This window comes from Lactuca sativa, chromosome 5 (genome assembly GCF_002870075.4).
Source record: "Lactuca sativa cultivar Salinas chromosome 5, Lsat_Salinas_v11, whole genome shotgun sequence".
Classification (NCBI taxonomy): Eukaryota; Viridiplantae; Streptophyta; class Magnoliopsida; order Asterales; family Asteraceae; genus Lactuca; species Lactuca sativa.
The window spans coordinates 368,656,284-368,667,338 of NC_056627.2; positions in this window are offsets into that span (position 1 = coordinate 368,656,284).

Genomic DNA, 11,055 nt, shown 5'->3' on the forward strand with positions numbered 1-11,055 from the left:
GTATTATAGTCACTTTACTATTTAGACGGACCAAAAATGTAACGAAACTGGCTTAAAGGGACCATGAATCCAAAAAATCGAGGTTTGGCCTAAACCTAAAAAAATGCATACCATAGGGACCATTTTTGCAATTTTGTCTAATATATATATATATATATATATATATATATATATATATATATATATATATATATATATATATATATAAATATATATAAAAGACCATTTTAATTTTATGAGACATGTGGACGCAATCATAAACACTCATCTTGAAGATAAAAAAAATCTAAAATGCAAAATAAAAAAAATCTTTTTTTAAATATATTTTCATCTTTTAATTTACCTACAAAAAATATTGTTTCCTTTTTTTTAAATATACGTTAAATGTTCTAATAGAATATTAGAATCTAAATATTCAAATAGAATTTCTATAATGTTAAAATATTTTACTATTATACTAAAATAGTTATATATGTCCAGATATTCTAATATTCTAATAGGATTATTAGAATTGTTATAATATTTTAATATTCTATTAGAATATTTCATGTATAATTAAAAAAAAACAATAATTTTATTTATTTTTTGGATTATCTAAATGACGAAAATAATATATATATATATATATATATATATATATATATATATATATATATATATATATATATATATATATATATATATATATATATATATATATATATATATATATATATATATATATATATATATATATATAGGTCGACGGAGAATGAGTGATGAGTGATATTCATATATGAATATAACTATAAATGTATTCATATATGAATCTACCACCTTCGTCCGCTACCACCGCCACAGACCACCACCGTCACCTCCACTTCCACCACATTCGCAACCAAGAACTACCACCTCAGTCACCACCCACCGCCGCTATATTCATATATAAATAACCACTTTCGTTATATTTATTCGTTTATGAATATACGTGTGTGCTTGTGTGTGTGTGTATATATATATATATATATATATATATATATATATATATATATATATATATATATATGGTTCAACTAATAATAATAATAGTAATAATAATAATAATATTAAGAATGAGGGAATGAATCTGCCGCTTAAACACTATCGGACCAACAGAACAGGTCATATATATATATATATATATATATATATATATATAGGTTTAGGTTTTATGGAAAACAAAAAAACCATAAAAATCATAAAAATGCATAAAAAAAATACTTAGAGATCACAATTTTTTTTATAAAAAATCAAAGGTTTTTGTTAAAATTCGCTGAAAAAAAAAATTCAAAATTTTTTTCACCTATTTTGTATAAAAAGCTACGATTTTTTCAAAAAAAAGTTTTGTGATCTCTAAGTATTTTTTTATGCATTTTTAGGGTTTTTTTTTTGTTTTCCAAATAACCCTTACCTATATATATATATATATATATATATATATATATATATATATATATATATATATATATATATATATATATATATATATATATATATATATATATAGACTAATATTATAAAAGCCCTAAATTTTTAACGCGTAATTGGAAAAAGCCCTAACATTTTTATTATTGTTGTTGTGGCCACAACTTTTTCGCACAATTATCACTCTATCCAACTTAACGAGTTTCATGGTTAAGTTATGAAGACAAAGAGTATGTCCTTGATTAAAAGCTGAAGGAAATCAACCTCAACACTGCTACTGCTGAAGAGATCGCTACCTTTGAGGCCCATAAGCGTGATGCTATCAAAGTCCATTGCATCATGCTAGCGACTATGACTGCAGAACTCCAGAAGTCCTACGAGGACATGTATCCCTATGAGATGCACCAAGACTTGTTGGACCGGTACCACGAGATCATCACTTCGATGATCACTGCCAAAATGGGTAATGGAGAGTTCCTTACCGCTCATCTGTAAAAGATGCAGAGATATGTTGATCGCATGCTAAAGTTAAATGTTAACTTCGATGAAGAGCTGGCAATCGACATCATCCTTCACTCCTTGCCTCTCCGCTACAACCGGTTCTGCATGAAATACCATATGAATAAGGAAGAGGTCACTTTGAGCAAGCTTCAAGGCTTGCTAAGGACTGATGAGAGCAATCTCAAAGATAAGTTTGTTGCATCAACCCCTTGCTCCCGCTGCTGCCCCTGTCTTAGCAATAGGGCAAGGGAAGGGTAAGAAGAGGAAGGCTCCCTCAAAGATCCACCACAAGGGAAAGTCCCAAGATGGTACCTCTTCTAGTAGAACCAAAGTTGGTTCTACTAAACCCAACTCAAACCCCAAGGAGGCAGAGTGTCATCACTGCCACAAGATGTGGTTTTCACATATGTTCTGATTTGCAGGTATTTACACTATTAAATCTAATGATTCATCGCATGCTATTTCTTGGATTCTTGATACAATATGTGGTTTTCACATATGTTCTGATTTACAGGGACTAAGAAGAAATAGGGATGTGGAGCGTGGGAAGATAAACCAAATCATGGGAAACAGAAGACCGTCTCTTGTCATCAAGATTGGAGTTTATTCCTTAGTGCTTAGTAATGGATTAGGTTTAGATTTAAATAATTGTTGCTATTCACCAGATATGGCAAGAAACATCATTTCTTTTCGTGGTTTATATAGACAAGGATTTAGATATTCATTTGATAATGAAAAGGGTTCTATTTATGCTTATCTTAATGGTGTTTTACATTTTGAAGCATTGCCTTGTAATGGAATATATGAAACTGTGATGGTTGTAGATAATTTAGGAAATGATGTGTTGTGTATTGATTCTTCCAATAGTTTGGATAAAGCATGTTTGTGGCATTGTCGTCTTGGACATGTCAACAAGAAACGCATAGCCCAACTCTAAAAGGATGGAGTATTGGAGTCATTAGACCTTAGGGACGATGACGTGTGCGAGTCTTGTTTACTTAGAAAGATGACCAAGTCACCCTTTACTGGCACTTGTGAAAGGGGTGAGGGTTTATTGGATCTCATACACACTGATGTGTGTGGACCCTTTAGATCCACCACAAAGGATGCGAGTCGCTTCTATGTGACTTTTACCGATGATTATAGCAGATATGGGTATATCTACTTAATCAAGCACAAGTCAGAAACCTTTGAAAAGTTTAAAGAGTTTAAAAAAGAACTGGAGAATCAGTTGGGCAAGAAAATAAAGATGCTTCGATCCGATCGAAGTGGAGAGTACTTAAGTCTTGAATTCCACGACTACCTTAAGGAATGCGGAATCGTTTCGCAATTGACGCCACCTAGGACACCGCAGTTGAATGGTGTGGATAAGAGGCGTAATAGAACCTTGCTATACATGGTTCGTTCCATGATGAGTCGTGCTTCGCTACCTATCTCATTCTGGGGATATGCCTTAGAGACTGCCGCCCATATCCTTAACCTAGTTCCCACGAAGAAGGTTGGCGAAACACCTCACGAGATGTGGACAGGGAAAGCTCCCTCGTTAGCACATATCAAGGTTTGGGGTTGCGGGGCTTTTGTAAGAAGAGAGACTCATGACAAGATCGAACCTCGTAGTAAGCAATGTATTTTCATCGGCTACCCGCAGAAGTCCTTTGGATATCACTTCTATAGACCGAGTGATAATGTTGTCTTCGTTGCAAGGATATGGGTTTTCTGATAACGAGAACTCGTAAGCCAAGGGGACAGTGGGAGGCAAATCGATCTTGAAGAGCTTCAAGAGTCGAGCGATGAAGGAACCTCTAACGCTGGCGCTCAACCCGAGGAGGAAACTCCGGTTGAACCAATTGACGAATCATTACCTCTTAGACGTTCTAGTAGAGTTAGTGTTCCACCCGTGTTGTATGGTTTTCATATAACAAGTGAGGGTGATACATATATTAGTGATAGTACACTAATAAATTTGGACGAACCTAACAACTATAAGGAAGCCATGGTAGGCCCGGAGTCTGCGAAGTGGAAAGAGGCGATGGACAGCGAGATTCAGTCCATGTATGACAACCAAGTTTGGAATTTGGTTGAAAATGTACCAGGTCGTAAGACGGTCGGATGCAAATGGATCTTCAAGAAGAAGACCTACATGGATGGGAATGTGCACACTTATAAGGCGTGATTGGTTGCGAAGGGCTATACTCAAACTCCCGGAGTTGACTATGATGAGACCTTCTCACCAGTTGTGAAGATAAAGTCTATTAGGGTGATGTTGGCCATTGCTGCATTTAATGATTATGAAATATGGCAAATGGATGTCACAACCGCTTTCCTTAATGGGAAGTTGGATGAGGGTGTTTACATGGCTCAGCCAGAGGGTTTTTGTCAATGCGAAGCATCCCAATAGAGTGTGTAAGCTTGAGAAGTCCATTTATAGACTAAAGTAAGCGTCTCGCAAATGGAATCTTTGTTTCGAAGAGAAAGTCAAAGAGTTTGGTTTTCTGCAAAGCGAGGATGAATCATGTGTTATATGTCAAAGCCAGTGGGAGTATAGTAAGCTTCCTCGTACTATATGTCGATGACATACTACTCATAGGAAACAACATCCCGACACTGCAGGAAGTAAAGTCCTGGCTTAGGAAGTGCTTCGCTATGAAGGACCTCGGAGAGGCTGCTTATATTCTGGGAATAAGGATAGTGAGAAACAGAAGTAAGAGACTAATAGGACTTAGTCAGAATACTTACTTGGACAAGGTACTAAAATGTTTTAGTATGGAGAATTCAAAGAAGGGAGAGTTACCAATCCAAAGTGATGCCAAGTTGAGTAAGTATCAAAGTCTGAGTACCGAATTTGAGATAGCAGAAATGAGCCGAGTACCATACGCTTCCGCATTTGGCTCGATTATGTATGCTATGACTTGTACTCACCCTGATGTGGCCTTCGCTTTGAGCATGGTCAGCATATATCAAGGGAACCCTGGAAAAATACATTAGACCGCAGTCAAGAATATTCTTAAGTACCTTCGGAGGACCAATGAATGGTTTCTAGTCCTCGGTGGGAGTGATGTGTAACGCCTGCAGATTCGGGCTAGTTAATTTAGAGACAATAAGTGTCGAAAATGACTTTTTGATAAAAGATTATTTAGAAGTAATAGTCTTAATAAAAGTTGTAGCATATGTTACAAGGATTCCGTACATATAAAGAACGCCGAAATCCGAGTTATAACGAAGAAGTTATGGTTCGTCGAAGTTTTTCGACAAATTCGGCACGACACCACACGACGTAAATAGTGAATTTATCGTAGATTGCTTTTTATCCTTAGTGATCTAAACAAAAGTTGTAGTATACGTTAAACTGAGAGCGTGCATAAAAAGAACGCCCAAATCTGACTTCGTATGAGGAAGCTATGATTTTTCTAAGATTTGGCCTAATAGTGCACAACCCGGAATTCGAATTTTAGATCGAGCGGTTTTTGGCCCATTCAACCTAAATGAGAGTTTAATATATCATTTTTAGTAGCGCAACGATAAAAAGACAGACGAAAACGGAACCCGTATGTAGAAGTTATGTATTTTACGCGGTCATTTAACAGTATAATCTCATCCTACTGTTAAATTTAAAATCGGTCAATATTTAGCCAACATAGTCAAAAGAAAAGTTGTAGATCTTGTTTTTACCTACGCGTGGATATAAAGAAAGTCGAAAATGGAGCTCGTATGCGAAAGTTACGTGGTTTAGAAGTCGGCAGGGTGCTGCTGCAAAAGGGGTGACGTGGCACAATCTTGGTCATTGCTTTCTCCCCAAGGCTTGCACTAGATCGTGACATGTGGCACCAAGTTCACCCATATTTCACCCTATAAATACAACCCCTTCCACCCTCATTTCTTCACACCTACACCCTTCTCTCTCTACTCTCTCTCTCTCTCTAAACCTCCCAAAACTCCCCTTGCGCTAGAAGAAAGCCCCGAAGCGCTTGACGGCTCCGAGACGAAGTGCTTTCAGCTCTGAAGTTCTGCCCCTGTAGAGCCCGACTTCTAGCCAAACCCCCTCGTAGGTAAGATATGCCTACCCTATTTTAAATATAGCTTTTATTTAAATATAATATTGTTATTAGGAACTTATAATAAATAGTTGGGCTATTATTATGAGTTATATAAGTGTCGTTATAATATCTTTTTAACCGCTCGTGGTACGGGGAATCTGGTTTAAAGGGCCGCATAGGGTTGTTGGATTTCAAAAGTGCTATATGCCAAAATGGTCCTGCCCTCCGGTGTTTTATGTCTGGCCCCTGTCTGTACCTATTGGGTGAAGAGTATTGTTTAACGCTTATATAATAGCAATAATAGCCAAACTATTAATTAGTCTCGGTGAATATTAGACTAAACTCTAGTGGTAATGATACTAGGTTTCGTCGAAAGAAAATAAATTAATAGAAGCGAAGTGTTGTCTGAGTTCGGGATCACCACCTTAACAAGTGAGTGCATAGTTACTTTCATCTTACACATAGATATGAAGTATTTTAAATAAACCACGTGTTATGTGTGCATATTATCTGTATACTTGCTATCTATGCTGGATGAACGATTTTATACAAGTTTTAAATGATTTAAACTGTATATGTATTTTATATCTACGAATATATTAGGTCAAATATGGGTAGATGAATGATGAGAGATGTAAGATGATATGAGTGAACATTGGCAGCTGTAGACTTAGTGCGTAATAAATAACATCGGCAGCTATGGATTTAGTGTCTATTGGATAAACGTTGGTAGCTATGGACTTAGTACCTGTTAGATAAACGTTGGTAGCTATGGACTTAGTACCTATTAGATAAACATAGGTAGCTATGGATTTAGTACCCGATGAATGAACTATAGCAGCTATAGAATTAGTGCTTTACGAAAGAGCATTGGTAGCTATGCACTTAGTGTCTGTCGTATAAACCCTGGAAGCAATGGACTTCGGTTTGAAGGAATATAGGATAAATAATTCTTAGGGTAGACCCTTAAGAATAAAGAAGATATTGGGGATGGGTAATTGGGATAATTATTTGACAATGAAACATAATAATTATACTATTGTGGTTTGAAAACCCTATGTACTCACCAGGTTTCCCAACCTGAACTACACAGTTCATTTGTATCACAGGTGTCGATATGAAGTTACATTACAATGAGAGATTAAGGAGATATAAATCACTAGTGATAATGAATGTAAGTTCTGTTTATGCTTATATTTTTGTATTGACTATGACATCCCGATGTTTTAAAATGAATATAATACATTTCTTCGGAAATTCTTTGATAACGTATTTATCATGTTTTTCTAGGAACAAATTTCGCAACATTTTTATTAAAAGAGATACTCTTATGTTTATAAAGCGTAAACAAAATCGATCTTTTCTGGCCGTGAAAATGGGGATGTCACATGATGACTTAAAGGTGCGAGGGTACAATGACACCAGTTTTCAGACCGACAGGGACAACTACCGTTCGCATTCGGGTTGGGTCTTTACCCTAAATGGAGGAGCAGCAGCTTGGAAAAGTTCCAATCAAGAGACCGTAGCTGATTCAACGTGTGAATCATATTACATTGCAGCGAGCGAAGCGTCAAAGGAGGCAATATGGTTAAAGAACTTCATTGGAGACCTTAGAGTTGTGCCAGCCATACAGGAGCCTATGGAAATTTTCTATGAAAATGAAAGAATGGTTGCCTTGACCAAGGAACCATGGGATCATGGCAGATCTCGACATATCGACAGAAAATATCACTTTATTCGACATCAGGTAGAAAAAGGACTCCTCGTAGTGAAGAGGGTATCGTCAGAGGATAACCCAGCAGATCCGCTTACGAAGGGACTGAGTAGGGTTAAGCACTTGCAACACGCTAGGAGCATTGGGTTGAAGGACGAAATTAGTTTAGATTAGATAGTTTAGAAACGTGTAATAGATAAATTGTAATTAACATTCGATGATTAAATAAATGGGTATTATTTATGAGTAAAGTTATTGTCTTATGTTAATTGTTTACCTATTGTTTCACTTTGCATGTTTTGACTTCCTGAATAATAAGATTATTTGTATAGTCCTCAGTCGTTTGTATGTTGGAAGTAGTTATGAATGAAGGTTGTCATGAATTGGCGTGTAGATTGTCTAACATGTATTAGACATAGAAAAAGTTTGTTGCAACGTTCATGAGTGCTTCTGAACTTGATTTGGGCATTGGAATAAACCCACGCTTGCTGGAATCGCTTCATGGAATTTATCACGAGTGATCGCAAGACGATAATATCATATGGTCTTAAAACCTAGATATATTGTTTATTGTTTGCTAATTGGTTGTGTATTGATAATGCGTAAACGCATTAGTAATTTGATGTTATAAAACGCATTGTTGGGTATGATTTGATTAGTGGATAGTAAATTCATATAAGTCAAAGTTTATCTGTTCCTTTTATCTTAGGAGGGTAAAAGCGATATCAGGCTCCCTTGATGATTTGGTTTGACTTATGTGTCGGGCCCGGTCAGGACTGAATTGATGTGTTCAATTAAGTTCTATGTCAAACGAATCTGAGATTGAGAAACAAACTGCTGGACAATAAGTATGACTATGTTCCATGTAATTGTCCACACGATATCTAGAACAGAGGATTATACGATCCCTTATCTTAAGGACAGATTATTGATAAGATCAAGAGTTTTGAGAACTGTGATTACTAATCGGATCCAGAAGTTGCATTTGCATTTGTAGTTATTATACTTATCCTAGTGGGAGACTTCTAGATTAGTGTCTAAGTCCATAACTATATTTGGTATGTACTTGACCCGGTTGTGCATGCTCCTTTTGGGTTGCCTTCACCAAAGCAACTTGACTGGAGGAATAATAGAGAAAGATGTTATTATGGTTTATTCATATATTATATGAGTAATGTATAAAAGAAAATTCATATTTGTTTAATTGACATTAGTCAAGAATTAATTAAGAATTAATTTCGTGACCAAAAGAAGTTAATTGAACTAGGGGATTGAATTGTAATTATGTGATAGTCACAAGGTTGGGCAAGGAAACCCTAAATGTTAAGGTTGATGAATTCTAAGGATAAGGCCTTAAGAATTCGTCCATAATGGGGATTCTAGAATTATCTTATGGGCTGCCTGGTGGCTAAGTAACCAGATAAGGATAATGAACGAAAGCCTAATCCCTACATATATATAAGAACCCCTTGGGCATGAGAATTCGGCTACACCTAACCCTAGAAGTCTTAGATCCAAATTTCTCCTCTCTCCCCTCTCTTTCTCTTGTTTCATCTAATTGCTTTTGGTGTTTGTGATTCATTAGAGGCACAACATTTGAGGTGCTAAAGTTCTCAAGGCTTCAAGATCTACAATCAACAATCAAGGTAATCATCTAGATCTGTTTTGTTATGCTAATTTCGAATTATATACACTAGATCTAGGGTTTGGAAGACTTGGATGAATTGCATGTACAATAGAGAAACCTAGATCCAAGCATTAGGGTTTGCATGAGCACATAGGATGTTCTTTTGGCTCAAACCCATCAGTAACATCTTGATTTCCAGGTATTTTCTAATTTGACCCTTGGTAGGTGCTTGTTTTGCAAAGTTGGACCTTAAGGGTAATTTAGTAATTTTGACCATGACTTGCGTACGCAAGGCGTAAGTATCTAGGGTATAAACCTTAATTTTTAGGGTTTGGACCTTATTTAAGCATCTTTAAGGCCTCATGCACCCTCTTATCTTCAACCTCTTTCCTCATTTCGAAACCCTAAAGTGTGTGAGTGCCTTGTGAAGCTTGAAGAGCCTTTTGGTGCCATTTTGGAGCTTTTGGAGAAGAAGGAAGAACCTTGAGGTTGTGGTGTTTCCCTCAAGACCTTGGATCCAACATCTACATTCCTTCTGCACGTTCTGGAGGTATAACGCTCCAACCTTGATGAGTATTTCATTTAGATCTAGTTTTAGCTTAAAGTTGACACCTTTTTGTCCCAATCTTGATCTTTGTGAGTATGGAATACTCCAAGACATTTGAGTTTTCCTTTCAGATGTTTTAGGGTGTGTTAAGTCACAAAAATGTGATCTTGGACATTAGTTTCTTTCCATAGATAATCTAGATTGTCTTAATGGGTAAAGAAGTTAGGGTTTTGATGCTAAGGTCTTAATAACCATGCATAAACATAAAGTTGGAAACTTTATGGTTAAGGACACCTTTTAGGGTCTACATCTGGATTTTGGACATAAGTGCTTAAGGATTAAGCACTTAATGGATGAAGTTTAGGGCAACCACATACGTTGGGCATACCAAAGGGTACATTGCGTGTATGTGGTCAGCTCCCGGACTTTGGTTAACCATGTAGTATGCCATGTGTATATATTGAGTATGCCCAACGTACTCAATGAGTCAACTCGTTTGACTTAGTTGACTTTGACCTAGGTTTTGACTAGGGTTTGACCTAAGGGTATTTTAGGTATTTTAATCTGTATGCTGAGATTGTGTCACTAAATTCATTAAGGTGATTGGTAGAGTTGATCTCGGAGCGACGCGTTATTCAGTTTTCTCATCTGTCTGTAAGGAGAGTTTTCTCACTGTATTCATGGGTCGAAGGCACCAATGCCGACCCATCATTGTATTATTTAGGTTGAAAATTGTTGTGTGGTTTACATGAGTTTGTATGATGGGTTGAAATAAACCCCAGGGCGGTGCCCATTATCGTATGTTCAAGTTGAAACAGACCCTAGGGCGGGGCCAACTATTGTATGATTGGGTTGAAAGATACCCCAAGGCGGGGTCCATATATGTATATCAGGTTGGTTATACCTCAAGGTTAGGCCCGGTTGTATGTTTTGGTAAGTGGTACTTTTGGGAACTCAAAAATCTTTGTGCATACAGTTTGTGTTTATGGTTTCAGGTACTTCCAGTTCGAAAGGGAAGGGTCTGGCGTGATGTCATAGCATCCTCCCCTCATGATTTTTGCATTTTGAGTAATTATACTCTGATGTTTTGAATATTACGAATTGGTGTTTGATTTGAACAATTGATGAATGATTTGATAGACTTCCAAATGAAAAATTTTATTATTGTTTTTGGGACGTTACAAGTTGG